The 17,500-nt window shown below is 38.8% G+C and overlaps 1 pseudogene; it reads left to right on the forward strand.

The window, feature by feature from the left end:
- Positions 1-5,224: 5,224 nt before the first annotated feature.
- Positions 5,225-7,643, forward strand: LOC138054039 (uncharacterized; annotated as a pseudogene).
- Positions 7,644-17,500: the final 9,857 nt, after the last annotated feature.

Genomic DNA, 17,500 nt, shown 5'->3' on the forward strand with positions numbered 1-17,500 from the left:
AAAAACTCAGAAGCAAAGATAGCGGAGAACCGTTCTCCTGCGTCGGACCCAAAAGGGGAGCCAAAGTCACTATAAGATCTACCAGCAAACTCCTAGACGTAATGGTCATTGCATTAGATGGTAAGTTAATTATTCTGTCTATCTTTGTTTGTTTTGAGGTTAACTGAGTTCCTGACTTTGTGTTTTATATAAGACAAGACCTAACTTATTTTTAAATTCTTTTCAGAAAACGAAGAAAAGCTGAACCAGGAGGAAAGATCTTTCGTTGAAGATCCTGCAAATAGCCACCTATTTGATGACCAGGAAATGGGCGAAGATGAGAGAAACATTGTGGAAACCCATTCAGATGAAAGTGCAAAAGGAGCAAAAGTAGCTAATAATCAATGTGAGGTAAGTTGACCTTTGAGATGTACCTCGATACAATAATTATTAGGGACCTTAAGATCTACGACGGCAACTTCAACGAAAACGTCACCTCAAAATATCACTTTGCTTTATCATAATTCTTTCGCAGTTATTCTATCTCGTTCACTTCTTACAATTTGGGCAAAGTATCCTAAGAATAAATTGGTACGAGCAGTTACAAAGCAAAAGATGGAGAATGAAAGATTCTCTGTTGCATGCTCACGTTGTCGTCAAAACCGCAAATTTGGTAATTTCACGTCGTCCTTACGCAGAGTACCGCAAGAATCCGTCTTAAAATCCGTGTTGCACGTGCAGCACGATTATTTATGCTCTTTTAACCAATGATATCATTGTTTTGCGCCGTTGTTGTTGCCGTTGCCGTCGTAAAATCTTAAGTTCCCTAATATTACAGCCCAGATGGAAGCTAATTTCTCTAAAAGATATCAGCTTACTGGAATACTTTCAAGTGATCATTGCCTTTATTTTGTTGCTTTTGTGTAAAGGAAACTTTTTACAATTTGTTTTTGACAACTGTACATGTTTGTAAACTTGCACGTTTATTTTTTAACAATTAAGGTTAATTGAAGAAATGCTACTCCGCAAAACGTGTTTGACTTGTACTTAACAAAATGGAAAAAATGGTGGACCAACTGGCAAAAATTATCAGTGATACTTTTCAAGTAAAATCTGCTCGTGTGGAACCAACTCCACTCAAACGAAAAAAGTTGAGCGAACACCACGCCGAGGATTTTTGCACTGATTGGAAATTTCCGGTGTGCAAAACGGGTGTTATTAAGGGGTGGTGGAGAGGTAGATTGTTCCTGGGAGAATCTATTTTCACCTGGGTACTGAGGTGAAGATTTAACTTTTGTGTCAGATGAAGGACTTATGTGTCATCCAAGCATGACATAACTTGTGTTTTCTTTAATATATTTCTGTCTTTATAACAAATGAGGTTACTTGTTCTGTGGGTTATCAAATCTTTCTTCTGAAAGCGCGCACAAGTTTTCGTCATTCATCTTCGTTGAGACTGCGCGTTACAATTTCACTTTTTCAAGGAACACGAGCCGTTCACCGTATTCATGCTAATTTTGTGTTAAGGAACCACGAAGGTCAGACTTTTTCCGCTGATTGTTTACTCTACTTTGAATTTAAATCGGCAACACGGTCGCACATTTAAAGGGGAGGTGTGGCGTTTTCAATTGATTATTCACTCTTTTCGTCTCAGTTAACTAACCCCACAGCTTTGAAAGAATAAATGGACGACGTTTCATTTTTTTAAAGTGCCTAGAGTTTTAAACGCCTTAATTCGGAATGAAATGCCTAATAAATCACGGAATCATAATCAATGCGGTTTTTAGCTTCCTTTTCCCATGCAGACAAACTTTCACCTGCTCCTGAGAAACGAAAAAAGAAAACAATTTATTTGCGTAACAATTATTTCTGCGGCGCGAGATTTGTATGAATCTCTCTGAGAATTAAGCGCGTCAAAAGCACAAAAACTTGGGCTCTCTGCTGATACACAATTGGCGGTTACGCAGAACGTAGCGCATTTAAAAGCCATAAACACTAAACTAGAGCGATTATTGAAGCAATGATTTTATTCTTATTTATTATTATCTGCAAATTGCTCCATACTTCGGTCTCGCCGAAGATTCAAGTCTTCCACATGAATACCTATTGAAAATTTTGAATTTCCCTCGCGTGTTTAAAGTCTTTGTTTTAACCTAAATCGTTTTTGATCATACACGGTCAAAAACGATTAACTATAACCATAGCTACTGTTCGTGAATTTGAGCCGCGTTCCTTGATACGAAATTCAGAGATGCATTGTTGTCGACCGTCTGGTATCACGTCTTCAAGTCCTTCTAGCTGATGAATCAACCAAATTTCGGTCGGCAATTCGTCTTAACATCGGATTTATGTTTAAATCGTCTCAGACGAGTAGTTTTTATTTTGCAATGTTTCCAACAGTCTAAAGGCGTGAAACAGGCTATAAGAACTGGGCATGAAACTTGGTGCAATCAACTAAGTTTCCAACTGCTTTTTGTGTTTCAGAACCAGTTGCTTAAATCATTCGGAGCAAGACAGGCAGCGAGACATTCCCAATTCAAACAACATCAAGCGCCCCCGAAAGCACAGACGAGAGATGCCGGCATCCAGTGCAACGAGAAGAATCCAGTTACACCAAGGCCAACAGCGGATGCCAGCACCCAGTGCGATGACGAGAAGGCTGCTACACTAACTCAAACATCAGATATGGCGGTTCAGACAGATTTCGTTGATGTCATGCCCGATCTGAAGGAGCAGATACGACACCTATCTCAGATAGTCGCCGAGCTGACTGCCCTCAGGCCAAAACCGCAAGAAAACGTCAATGAAGTGTCCCAAGGCTCGCTGTTGACCGAGTTACTCTCAGACTCGTTGAGCGACATAAATACGATCTGTCCCGACAGCTCTGCAAATTGCAGCACTGCTTCAGCTGATCTCTTGCCTGGTCTTCAGTCACCCTCAGCCGTAATCACACCTCCTGTTCTCCTCAGGGAACCGCCTTGTTCAAACAGTTCGCCAGTAAGTTTTCCCTCACGAGCACCACTGACGTTGATCCAGCAGAACAGCCAGCTGAACAGCACATCCCATGGTCCCACAGATAACCAACGTCAAAAAGTTAGCTCAATCGTTTTCATGGGATCAGAAATGTCCACTACTGCTTTGGCATGTATTGATGCCCTCTTTAGCGAAGCCGAGTTGGCAAATGGAAATATGGGAGGTAGCTTTGGCTACCAAAAGCTGGACGAACATAAAATAAGTTACTTGTCATCTGCACTTCGTCAAAAGTTTGACTCACCATCATTTGAAATTCAGTGGGAAAACGTGAAGGCAAAGATAAACTCTAAGTGCAGAGGCAAAAGGAGAACTCTGGTAAAGCGGCTAAATCAGTAGAACAATTCTAGTTATCGTTAGGCTTTTCAACAACTTATTTTAAAAGATAATGTAAACGATTATTAGTGGCTAGTAAAGTTTTTCATATTTTTCCCGAGTTTTGTAATTATAAGCGTTTTTATTAAACAAACTTGTAAGCTTCCAAAATGTGTCGTTTTTTAATATTGTAGATGCCCTATAGCTTGTAACACGAGAGTGTGTTCTTTGCATCGGGGAAGGGGACTTATATTATCTGTTTAAATAATACACTAGAAAATCACCGTCGGGGAATGACAAGCTTTTCCGAAACGCGTTTGGTAAAAAATGACAAGGCTTTTCCATGTCTTGAAGTACAACCGTGCGAAGACTGGAACTGAATTTGACTGTTGCTCGTGTTTCCTCGCTCGTGATACTGGTAATTCAACAACGAAAATAAATTTTGTTCTTATTCTTTTGTTTTAGTACCTGAATTGCTCAAAGAACATTCTCCACAGTCAACTGTGTTCGAATTGCTTTCCATAGACTGAAGAACGAATCTAAAAACACATTCGAAAGACTAACGTTGTTGTCTAAAAAATATAAGCTTAAGACTCGATTAAAACACGCACGTCAGCCTCAGATTTTACACTGAGTTCAGCTTGCTTCTTCGAAGGGTGGGAGAAAATTCATTGTCTTTGGAAAATTGCACTCCAAAACAGCGATCGATGGGTGCGAATATTATTAGTATACTCTGATTTCGCACCAAGACCAAGGCTAATTCAAGAAAGGTAAGTAACAATACTCGTCAATATTTGCCAAACTCTTGACGCAGAACGTTAACACACTCTTAGACTAGCTAAACTTTGCGTGCGATCTTGCACACTTAAGTGCATGCACAGCTAGTGTGTTGTGTCATTTTGCACACTATATCGTTTGTTTTCAAAGGTTAACACGCTTTTTTGTTCGACTGGTCACGCTCTATTGTTTCAAGTGTGTCCTATGAAACAAAAGAATTTGCTAATGAAGTGTGCTCCTGGACACACATTAAGCGTGCTAAAACCTATTTCTTTTGTTGTAAAGTGGAGGTGTGTTGTGAGCGTGCTATCACCTTTAGCATCAAAGTCAAATGGGGGGGTCACATTTTACAAAGAAAGGATGATCTCTGCTACCCAAGCACTGGATCCCTGAAGGTGCAAATGAAGTTTAGGTATCTAAGTTGCTTTTTGTCTGCTATTATCATTCTTAGAACGTTTTCCTCCGAACAAAATGGTAAATATCACTGAAGATTGCAGCCATATTTACCTTTTTGGACAACCGCTGACCAAACTCAATAATAGCACTTGTGAGGTACTGAGGAAAGGAGGCTGTCCGTAAGGACTTTGAATTTTATTGCAATAAGACTCACGCTTGGAAATTATGGCATCAAATCAGCCAATAAAATGTCCACTAGTTTCCAGTTTTTTTACGCCATCCGCCGCTCGGCCATTTTCATGGTGACTCAGACGACCCGAGTCGTGCTCTATTTTGTCTTTTTGCGGGCGCCTGGGAACGAGAACAAACTTTTGGCGGCAACAAATAAAATCTACGGCTTTCCATCTTTATTTTGATGCCTCATTTATCGAGTTTTTCCGTATTTTTCCGAATTTGCATTCGTAGTGAACAGGGAGCTACTGAGTACGATTACAGTTGCAATTGAAGGGCTCTATTGGTCCTCAAAAACTGAGGTAAATGAAGATTAAGCGTTCGCTTTGCGCAAAACTAAAACGGTAGAGCCACAGAAGAGATGGCAGTTGGTGATACTTTTGAGTTGAGTGGTCATAATTCTGCTTTCGTATGTGTATAAATTTGTACCAAAATGATCGATTTTAATTAAAAGGAAAACCTGTGGCCTGTGGCCTGTGACCGTGGCGGTCGACCGATGGGAAGTAAGAAGAGGAGAACCCCTCCAAGATCCCTTCAATTTTCGCAGAAGAAACGATTCCCTGTTGGTGAACTAGCTCGAGAAAGGGCTAGCCTCCAACAAGAGTATCTGTCAAAGAGTAAAGAGCTCTCTGCTCTGAGAAAAAAGCTGGAGCGCCTGCAAAAAAATAGTGAAAAAATACGAGAATGTGTAGGTCAGGTTGAGGTAACCCCGCCAACTCAAAGCCGTGTGACAGCATTTCAGATCTCTCAAAATACTTCACAAAGTAGGAAAAAAAGCCCATTTGAACTCACTGGAGAGGGTAAATTAAATTTGCCAAGACGTAGTGCCCACGGGAGACAATTAGAGACGCTGATTGCTGCTTCAGAGGTGAATGGAGGTTCAGTGGAAAACAGAGGCCCTACTCTTGATGGAATGTTTTCCACCGTTCTCAAGTACAGCAAGATGGCTGATATTTCTAAATATTTTGATTCTTCTAAAAAGCTCAAAAGGGCAGCGGCCATGAAAACAAATGCCCAAGCGAAGGCTTATGAGGAAAGCAATGAAAATTTTATCCGTTCCTTGTCTCTACTGTATGCAGGGGGGATCATTGGTAAGGTAAAATATCAGCAAGGGAGATCAGCAATGGTTATGAGACATACTGGGAAAAGAACCATGAAAGGGAGAGAATAAAATTTGGTTCTGGAATTCCCATTCCAAGGCCACTTGCTTACAGTGCTCTAATACAAAAGATTCAGCAAATCAATGTTGGAGAGACCATGTCAGTAAGAGAAATACTGTGCACTACCTTGCTCAGGGATGAACATGTAGATGGCGTTTACAGAGACCTGGAGACAATGGTGATTATGCTGAGTCAATTTTACTTTGAAACAGATGAATTTAGAAAGGACAATGACAAACTCAATTGGTTCGGTAACAAGGAAGGATCCTTTAAAGTTGCAATTGGAGGGGATGGAGCACCCTTCGGGAAGTGGGATGAGTCAATGTCCTGGCTAGTGAGTTTCCTCAATGTAGGGTCAAGAGTGGCTAGCCCAAATGATAATTTTTTTGTTATTTGGTGCAAACTGCAAAGAGGACCATCCAGTTGTAAAAAAATTCACTCAACAATTAGCTTCCCAAATTGCAGCAATTGAGATGAAGACATACACAGTGTCAGGGAAGGAAGTAACTTTTACTTTTGAACTTGTTCCCTCAGATATGAAATTTCTGGCTTTCCTTAATGGGGAACTTAACAATGCTGCAAAATATTTTTCCAGTTTTGCAAATGTCTCAAAAGAGGACTGTGTTACACTGAATAGCAAATTTGGGTCAACAAGTGATTGCAAGTGGAAGCCATGGTCATATACAGTGAGATTGAATATTGCCAAACAAGTAGCAAGTTTTAAAGCAAAGCTGCCCACCAACCTTGCTGCCTCAACAAAAAGAGCAAAAGTCACTCAATTTATTGCAAGCAAAAAATCAAGGCAAGAGTTTGAGCCACTGATTGGAAAGCTGTGTGATAAAGAGGTTATAGAGCCCCTTCACCTCAAAAACAATGGGGTGCAGCATTTGCATACAATGCTACTTGACCTAGCAATTTCCTTAAGTAACCTCCCTGAGAAGATCACCAGCCTATCACAATTGTCCCCAGCATGTGCAATGTCGAGGTACATGAAGGCACAAGAGTGTGATGTTAAAGCTGGACGTTTGAAGAAGCAGCTTGGAAAGTGGATGCTGGAAGAAAGGTCTAAAGACAGACTTTAGTTACAGACTGACTGGAAAGGATTCAAGACTTATTTTGCATGGGTTTATGTTCCTTGTGAATGCCATCAAGGGGGATTCAGATGATCCCCAACTGCTCATGAAACTGTTGTTCATTGTTTTCATTGCAATTAAGCTCAGAGATTGTGCCTCCATTTTTTCAATGTACCACATAACTCAGCCAGCCATTGATAAACTGAAGGGCTTAGCCCAGGATTACTTTACAGCAGTCAGACTCTTCAAGGGCAATGTATCTGCAACAGTTTGGAGCATTGGGCATTTGGTCCCTATTCACACTCAGTGGGTATTCGAGAAATTCAAAACTGGATTAGGTGTGAATACCATGCAGGGGAGAGAAGCCAAGCATGTTCAGATTGCCAGCTATGCACGAAACAGCATTTTCAAAGAACGCTGGAATCAAGTTTTTAGGCATGATTACATCAGCAAACTTTGGCTACCTCTCCGCCAGCCCTCTCTCTTGACATATCATCAATCAAGAGACAGCCTCATTCCCGATCGTGTTACCACAGATCCACATCACTTTTGCTCCTGTGGATTTTCCAAAGGTGAACATGATGAGAAATGTTTCTTTTGTGGGCATAAATTCATGGATGAGATCATGAAGTCTGTTGCTGAGGGAAAACCTACAAGAGAGTGCTTGAAGTACTTGTCTTAACTGCTTAACTCTGACTTGGAGTCAAAAGTTGCATGGAAGTAAATAAGAGAAACAATGTCAGCCTATTTCTTAAAGGGATCATAAAGTTTCTTATATACCCAGAGCTGACAAGTTATAATAGAAGAATTTAACTTTTCCAAATGGTCTGCAAAGCACAAGTGTTACTAATATTTTAAAAAAATACAACCACACTTTTAAATTTTCGGAACATGTTTCGATGTTTCAAACATCATCTTCAGCCATAGTGAGTGTAACATTAAAATTTTTTACAAGATAATTCGTATATATATATAACTATCAATACAATGATTCTTTGTAGAATAAATGTTCGTTACAAGTACGTAAAATTCAAACGAACCAACAATATTATAGAGAACACAACTGACATAACGGTAAAAGTGTAATGCTAAACTGACATGATCAACTTGTTTGTTGAGTTCGGGTTTCAACTGCTCAATATGGAAGCTCTCCTTGATTTTGAGTTGATAGGAAGAAGTAGCATTATCAATAATTTTGAAGCAAGAAACATCACAATTATCGTGACAATTTTTAGAAAGACTAAGATGCTTGAACATATGAGAATTTTTGTCCCGTAAAAGGTGCTCACTTACACATGTGTAGAAATGCCTGTTGGTTTCACCAACTGAAGATGATGTTTGAAACATCGAAACATGTTCCAAAAATTCAAAAGTGTGGTTGTATTTTTTAAAATAGAGGAATTTAAATTTTTATGGTCCTGCCAAAGATTATGAGAAGAATTGTTGTTCTGCCAAAGATAACAACCCGTTTGATCTTTCAATAATTATTGCTGACCATTTCAGCGACATTATTTCATACAACACAATCAATGAATGCTCAATTCAAGTATATAAAATCATAAAATCCAGTATGAAACTATTCTAGGTAGACTACAATGTATGATGTTCTTGTCTCAACTTGATTACATTTCGAGACTGTACATGTACGTGAAAAACAAACTCTTCCTGTTTCAATGCTGGATGATGCCAAATGCATTCCAGTACCCATAAAAAAAATTTAATTGTAAGATTTCCTGTTTAAAATTGTATTTCATAATTCCCTTCTTGCTATCATCAACAATAAGTTTCACAACCCCTTTTCCAGCTCCTAGCTCCTTTACAAATCCTTCACAGTCCTCAAATTTATTGAACAAAGCACACACTCTTCTTAAACCATAACTTGTGCGATTTATTATCCCTTTGTACAATAGATTAAAAACTTCCTGTGACATCGCAACATCAAAACAGATCATCCATGGATGGAGTTTACTCATTCGTGGCGTAAGGCGTCTATTAATTTCATTCTTAGCTCGTATCATTGTGCGCTCTAACATCGGATATACATGACTGATTTCGTGCTCATGTCGATAGCGAACCGGACCATATTTGCCTTTGACAACAGCCTCAGCCACCTTTTCTAGCGCTTTGAATGTTTGATCAAGATCTTTCAACTTGTATGCATTTGAAATCCGGCGTCCGAATTGTGATTTCTGACGGTTTAATGCTCCTTTGATCCCAGTAATAAGTTCTTCTTGGTCAGGCTCACTTTGAGCCGCTATACTGGATTTTTTTTGTTTTCATGGGCCCAGCCCCCTTGCGGCCAAAAAGAGTTTGGCCCAATTTGAGGCCACAATTTCCAAGCGTGCTTGTCAAATCTAGAATTCCTCCACGCTAACCCTGCACACAATTGCAAAACATCTCGTAAGTGACAAACCCAGGAGCCCATGACACAGCTAACGGGAAATGTAATGCCACGCATTTAGAAGTTATTATGACTCATGATTTCATATTTACTTAAAAGCAACCTCGGATTTCTAGAGTATTTTAAAATCTATTTTGCTTTTCAGCAATACCTTCGGGAGCCGGATTTTATTTGGACCATCGGAATTGGGAAAATAATCAAAGCCCCCTAAATGAGATGCATATTCACCAACAGAACCATTGGAATGACATTCTTTTCTATTGGTACCAATCCTACCATTGGTACCAATGGACCATCGTATCCGTTTGTGCATATTGGACATGACTGAAAAATCTCAGTACACAAGGCTACCCTTGGAACAATCCGTCAATAAAAATTCAATGCAGACTATATTACTTCTTGCTATCTAAAGATATTTGCTTGTCCTTGAAGGCTATTAAAATAGTCCCTAATTTTTTTCAGACAAATCTGCGTTAACCTTAGTCTTAACTCACTGTGAGAAAGAAACTAATCGAGAACAAGGCTTTTGGAAACTTAATAATTCTCTTTTGATTGACGAAGAATACGTTGACTTAATTACAGTAAAAATACCTGAATTTGTTTTAAGGTATCATGATGTAAATGATAAAGGGCTAACAATTTACGACTCTTCTCGTTCGTGCAAATGAAAAAGCAACAAAAGAAAATACAAATACAATACAAAAGAAATACGAAAAGCTATCCATGCTGGATAAGATAAATGAGAGACTAATCAAAATCGAAGCAGAGACAAGTATCATGAAAGACAACATCTCAGAAGTAGAAAAAGGGCTAAACTTTGTCAACATCGACGTTACCAAATTAAAGTCAAACTTGGAGGCGAAGGCGGATGCCGGAAGGCTCGAAGCACTAGAAGATGAATTGGAAGAGATTCATAATAGATCATGCAGAAACAAGCTGGATTTCTTTAACGTCCCCGAAAAAGCTGAAGGAGATGACTGTGTAGCTTTTATTAAATATTTTATTGCCACACATATGGGCCTCAAAGGGCTTTGTGGACAAATCGACATTGAACGATCACATCAAACCCCAACCAAATTAAGCGCGAGGAGCATGAAGTGGCAAAGACCAGTACACATAGCCCTTTTACGTTACACAGACAAGATGAACATTTTGGGGAATGCTGCAGCCAGGTTAAAAGGTAACCCTTTCAAAGAAAATCAGATCGGAATCGCAGCTGCTTTTGCGAAGAAGACACATGATAAGGGAAAAGCTCTCCTCCCTTTCAAAAAGCACCTTCAGGAAAAGCTTGGGCAAGATTCCAAAGTTTTTATCAGCTATCCTGCAATTTTGAAGTATGTAAACGAAGTTGGCACACTGAAAATAGATAAAGAGGTGATTTTAAACGAATATGAAGCAAAATGGAAGATAAGCAATGTGAAGGAGACGTTTGCATAAACTTTCGCCTACCCATCTCGCGGAGTTACCTGGATTCTGCTTGGCCGAGCCTAAAATACTCCACTTAGGAGTTAATTCAGTAATATGTGTTGTGTGTTTTATCTTGTACCTTGCGCATTTCGCTTGCTATGTTTAGTATTAAGGTTTTCCTCGCAGAATTTTTTCCCAATTGTATTTAAATACTATATCTATGCACAATCTAAATTTTGTTAGGCTCAATGTTAGGGGTTTAAACTGCCAGAGAAAGAGGCACGCTATCTTCAGGCAGCTTCATAAAAAGAACGCCTTGATAATTTTCTTGCAAGAGACCTACAGCTCCAGTGATCAAAAAAAGAAGTGGAGCAATGAATAGAGTAGCAAAATTTATTTTTTCATGGCAGTAAACACAGCAGAGGTGTTGTGATCTTATTTAATCCTAAATTGAAAATAGCGATTCAAAACCAAAGTCAAAGTGAAGATGGCAGATTTCTTGTTCTTCAAATCTTAGTAGAAGATTGGAGGATTATTTGCGTGAATATCTACACGCGAAATGACCCTAGCTCACAGATTAAATTTTTCAAAGAACCCAATAATTTACTCCAGCAATTTTCAGGCGAGGGCATCCTTGTTGGCGGTGATCTTAAATGTCTTTTTTATAAAGATAAGGAAGGGGGATGAGATTTCTCCTTCAAACGAAAAGTTGTGGAGGAAATTAAATTAATGATGTTCGACTTGGATCTAGAAGATGTGTGGAGAAAACTAAACCCAAATGAAAAACAGTTTACTTGGCGATCCCAAGATCAAAAAATAAAATGCAGATTAGACTATTGGATGGTATCCAAACTTTTAGAATCACTGATAAAACCTCCTCTACTCGTCTAGAATTTCGTTTGGATCTGTTATGATGCTATTATCTTCTTTAATTATCTTACCTCAGAAACTGAAGGCCCATCTCACTCTTAAACGTTGATTACAAGATTGCCACAAAGGCATTAGCTTCAAAACTCGAGGTTTTGCCAACTATTATTAATGATGCACAATCAGGTTATATAAAAGGAAGATTCATTGGCGAAAATATCCGATTAATCTCAGATATTATTCTTCTCACTGCAGAACAAAATCTAGAAGGTATTGCCCTTTTTATACATTTTGAAAAAGCTTTTGACAGCTTGGAATGGCAGTACCTTCTTAAAGTGCTAGACATCCTTAATTTTGGTCATGACTTTAAGAAATGGATTAAAACGTTATACACAGGCATCTCTAGCTGCACAATCAATAACGGCTTTGCATCCAGCTGGTTCGAGCTTGCAAGAGGCGTCAGACAAGGGTGCCCCGTATTGGGGTAACTATTTGTTCCTGCAGTTGAAATATTGTCCACTTCAATAAGGGCTAGCAAAGACATAGAGGGCATTCAAGTTTGCAACGAAGAGATTAAATTATCCCAATTACGCTGATGACACCACAGTTTTCTGCAGGGATAAATCTTCGCTCGGAAATTTGCTGGATTTAATAGGGCTTTACGGTGATAATGTAGCAGATTGAGGCTCAATCAGTCGAAATCAGAAGCCATGTGGCTTGGCAAAAATTTAAACAGGAAGGACACTCCTTTTGGAATAAATTGGCCTCAAAGACCTATTTTTGTATTAGGAACGTTTTTTTTCTTATTTGTGTAAGCTTTGTGAAGACAAAAATGTTTGTCCAAATATAATCAAATTACAGAAACTGTTTAATATATGGTCTCACCATGACCTGTCGCTGTATGGCAAAATAACAATTGCTAAAACCTTGGGTTTGTCGAAACTTATCTTTTCTAGCGCTTGCATTTCCACACCCCTGCATGTGATAGTTGCAGTCAAATCACTTCAAGGTGCTTGGATTAAAAGAATGCATGAAAATCAGTGGATGACAATTCCTTCCTTTTATTTAGAAAATTACGGTGGTCTATTCATTTTTGAGTGCAATCATGATGTAGCTCTTTTAACCCACAACAGTGTGCCAGGTTTTTACATAGACGTTCTAAAAGCTTGGGCAGAAGCCAGGCAGAAGTTTAGAACAAACGATCAGAATAGTCCTAGAAATATTATCTTGTGGAATAACAAAGATAGTACCATCGCTGGTAAATCACTTTACTGGAAAGACTGGCACACTGTTGGCATTGAAAGAATTAAAGACCTCCTAGATGACAACAACATACATTGTATTTCTAAGCTTTAACTAGTTTTGCAGAAAAACTGGTCTTAGTCCCCAATTTTCCCAATTCTATGGGCTGATATCAGCAATACCCAGTAAATGGAAGCAAGCTTTACAGTCTGTTCATACTGTTAATCAACCGATTGAAACTTGTACAAATTTAAAATTCAGTAAATACACTTGTAGAGCAATTAGAAATGCATTAATAGAAAAGAACGTTCCAGGAACCTGTGGCTAGTGCAAGGTTGTGTAAGTCGGGCGTGGATTCAACCGATCTTAAAGCAAGTTATCATTTACCTTTTAGAATAACTAAAGAAACAAAATTAAGTATCCTTCACTACAAAATAATTCATAATATCCTACCGCATGGTAGTTTACTACATAAGATGAAGATCACAGATTCGCCACTTTGTAAGCACTGCAGTGCAGTAGAAACACTGCCTCATATTTTAGTCTGTTGTGATGTAATTCACTATATTGGGTTAAAGCGTTTGACTGGTGGAATCAACAGAGTGGTAACAATTATTCAGTGAATGATTTAAAAATCTTGTATGGCTACAATCCTGCGACCAGGAAAACCAATTCTTTTAACTATTACATTTTCCTAGGCAAAAGATATATCTCTTTGCAAAGACACGAGTTTAAAGCCCCCAACTTATTTCAGTTCTTGGATCTTGTCAAGAACAAGATCCTTGTTTTGAGATCGATTTTTCAGTCTAAAGGTCAAATAGAAAAATTGTATTCGGTTTGGAAACCTTTACTTAGTTTAATATAAGTTCTCTATATGTTGTTAGTGTAGCTTATGCAGGCTTGTGTGTAGGTTAGTGAATGTAGTAGTATGTAGTTGCATGTAAAAAAAACAACAATAAAAAAAATAAAGGGCTTCTCTGGAAATTAACCAAAATGGAAATTAGAGCAGCGACTATTGCCTTTTGGAAAAGAAAAGCATCGCAACAACGCGACAAAGAAAAACGGTGAACATAAATATTGAATGAATTGCAAGAGAAAATCAGATTACACTTCAGTGAAGTGACAAAGGAGGAAATGGATCGCATAAAAATAACAAGAAAGATTCCACAGAGAAATATACCTTTCAAAAAATACTAATCCCAAATCTAACGATTTCAAACATTTTTTCGAGTCTCCCCATTTGAAAAAGTTAGATAACAAAGCAGCTAAAAGTTGCGAAGGCTTACTAATGATAGAGGAATGCTCTGAAGCGCTTAATAAGTCCAAAACAACAAGACGCCAGGCTCTGATGGTTTCACAATTGAATTTTACAGATGCTTCCGGAATGCGGTCACACCGTTTATGGTTTACAGTTTTAATTACAGCTTTGAAAATGGCCTCCTAACAATCTCTCAATGGCTAGCAATTATTTCATTGACACCAAAGAAAGACAAAAACTTGCAATATTTAAACAATTGGAGGCCAGTTTCCCTTAATAACGATTACAAAATCGCTAAAAGAGCCATTGCACTCAGAATGAAGAAAGTTCTCCCTAAATTTTTTAATAAAAGTCAAACATGTTATGTCAAAGGTAGGTACACTGGAGAAAGTATTAAAACGATTTCTGACATTATGTCATTTACAAAAACTTATAACATCCCTGGTCTAGCTGTTTTTCTCGATTTTGAAAAAGCATTCTCCAGAAGTGCTTAGAAGTACTCAACTTTGGCCCACAGTTAGGGCAATGGATTAGAGTAATTTACAGCAATATTTCTAGTTGCGTAAAAACGGACATGCCACTGGACACTTCAATTTGGGAAGAGGATGCCCTCTGTCAGGCACCTTGTTTGTCATCGGAAGTGAAATCCTGGGTAATGCCATAAGAAGTTCAAAAGAAATAAAAGGCATTAAAATTGATGAAAGAAATATCTTGAAGCTCTCTCAGTACGCAGATGACATCACAGCCTTTCTTGAAGATACCGAATCTCTAAGTCATCTATTCAGTTTACTTTCCCAGTTCAAAAACTGTTCTGGATTAAAAGTAAATCAGTCGAAATCAGAGTTGTTGTGGTTCGGGTCTCTACGCCATCGAAAAGACACATTTCAAAGTTAAGAATAAATGAAGAACCAATCCATGCACTGGGAGTCTACTTCTCTTATGATGAAAAACTTGCAGCCAAAAATAATTGTTTTGATCGACTAGATTCTTTAGGAAAACTCCTGAATATTTGGTCAGCAAGAGACATATCAGTCCGTGGCCAAATTCAGATAGTGGCAATTTTCGAAGCTTAGTTTTGTCTGTAGTGTGTTGAGTACACAAGCCTCTTTTGCAGCTGAAGTAAGTACACTAATCTTTGATTTCATATAGAATTACAAATTGCACACTTGATTCCATACTCTTTGAGGCCTGCCTACCTGACAACAAGCTTCTAAAATGTCGCTTGATGTTACGCAATTTCTACACGTGTCGAAAAGTCATCCTAAAAGAACTTCAATCTTTAATTCGTTTACTGAATTTGCCCGGCCGCGCTTTTCTTTGCCGCATGATCAATCTTACCAAAGGCATCCAAAAGCCGCATCGATCATCACATCCGTCTTTCGAAAGGTGCCAAATTAGATATCTTGGTTTGGCTTCGGTTTTGGGACGAGTTTAATGGTAAATTCTTTTTTTTAGTGATGTTTGGGAAACTTCAGACACCCTTCATCTTTATACTGATGCCGCTGGTTCTATTGGATTTGGTGCGGTTTTTGGTTGACATTGGCTCCAGGGTCTTTGGCCCAAGACGTGGAAAACATTTAACATAGCCTTTTTAGAGCTTTTTCGTATTGTTATTGCCGTTCATGTCTGGGGGTCATTCATGGCAGATAGGCGTATCATCTTTTTCTCAGGCAATGCCGCCATGGTTGACATTATCAATAAGCAGACACCAAAACACCATGGTGCTCTTGAGAAATTTAGTGTTAAGTTGCCTTAGGCACAATATTTTCTTTTAAGCCCGTCATATTCCTAGGCTACAAAATTCTAGCGCCAATTACATTTCCCGTTCCCAGGTAGAGAACTTCATGGCAATATTTCCAGAGGCTGACGAAAATCCCACTACAATACCCAAGAACCTAATGCCAAAAAAATGGGTGCTAACTTGAGGCCTCTGTTAAGCTCCTCTCTGACAGCCAGCTCACGTCACACGTACCAGCGTGCTTGGAGTGTTTTCCGCCAATTTTATGTTCAATTCGGATTCTCCTTTACCCACTACCTCAAGCATGCATTCCTCTTTTTATTCTTACCTTACATTAGTTCGTATCTTTCCGCTACTTCCTACCTACACAAATTACAAGGCCAGCCCGACCCTACGAAATCGTTTTTAATTCAAAAACTGTTCCAGCTCTTGACCTGTTTTGCATCAGCTCATTCATGCACTTAGCCTTACAAATTCTTTAGCATTTCAGCATTCTCTTTTTTCGGCAATGTTTCTAGTGGCCTTCTATGGCTTATTTTGCATAGGAGAACTGACTGCCAAGGGCGCCCGATTTGCGCCTTTTGTTGTCCGGTATCAAAATCTGACCTTTTTGTCACAGGATGACCACATGGCAAAGATTACGATTTCAGAGTATAAGCATAACAAGTATAACATGTATAAGCATAAGTCGTCGCCAATTTGATATTCTAATTACCCAAGATGTATCTTCCACATTTTGCCCTGTCCAAGTCCTTATTTAATACTGCCAATTGCGGGGACATTGTTCTGGTCCGCTTTTTTGTCACACCAATTTGAGTCAAATTTCTGCTCACGACTTCAATATCGAACTACAGCAGTGCTTAGCTTGTTGTGGCTTAGACTCCAGTCACTATAAAAGTCAAAGTTTTCATATCTGCAGTGCTTGTCATGCCGTTGATTGGGGCTATCCTGATGCGCAAATCTGTGCTCTGGGTCATTGATTACATTCATTTAATTAATTATTTGAAACGAAAGCCTATTTTCAAAAATTTCAGGAAGTTTACAAGAAGCCCCTCATTGTTTTCCCAGCAGGGAAACTAAGTGGTCGCGGGAAAGCAACCATTTTCCCACCTTTCCTTTTGCTTCTCACCCTGAGAGCAAAAACAAAACAAAACAAAAAACTGGGGCTGTTTGTAGTCTAAAAGAAAGTTGAATGAACAAAATTATAACAAAATGGTGCATTGATATGAGATGACTGTCGCGAAAATAGAGGGCATCATAGTGGCTGATTATAACAATGTGCCTCAATTCTCTCTAGATAGTGTCTACACAATCACGTTTAGTCAGTTTCAAATTAGTTGGGAAACTCGCACACGTAAGCTTGGCTGGGAGTATCTTTGAAAGAGATAAATATACAATTGAATAAAATGTTATCTATGTTGACTGCAATGAGTCTTGTTCGGTCTGGATTTTTTACGACATTCATTAGAGTAGAGCTGTCATAACTTTCACAGTGCAGAGGGTAGCATAATGCATGATACAGAATATTTCCTGAGAAGTCTGCAGTCTGAATGAAACATTTCACCTGAGCAATATTTGACTGTCGAACAGTTCCTTCGTGTTAAGCGCTTGTAGTCTAAACCGTAA

This window comes from Montipora capricornis, chromosome 6 (genome assembly GCF_036669925.1).
Source record: "Montipora capricornis isolate CH-2021 chromosome 6, ASM3666992v2, whole genome shotgun sequence".
In the NCBI taxonomy this organism is placed as follows: domain Eukaryota; kingdom Metazoa; phylum Cnidaria; class Anthozoa; order Scleractinia; family Acroporidae; genus Montipora; species Montipora capricornis.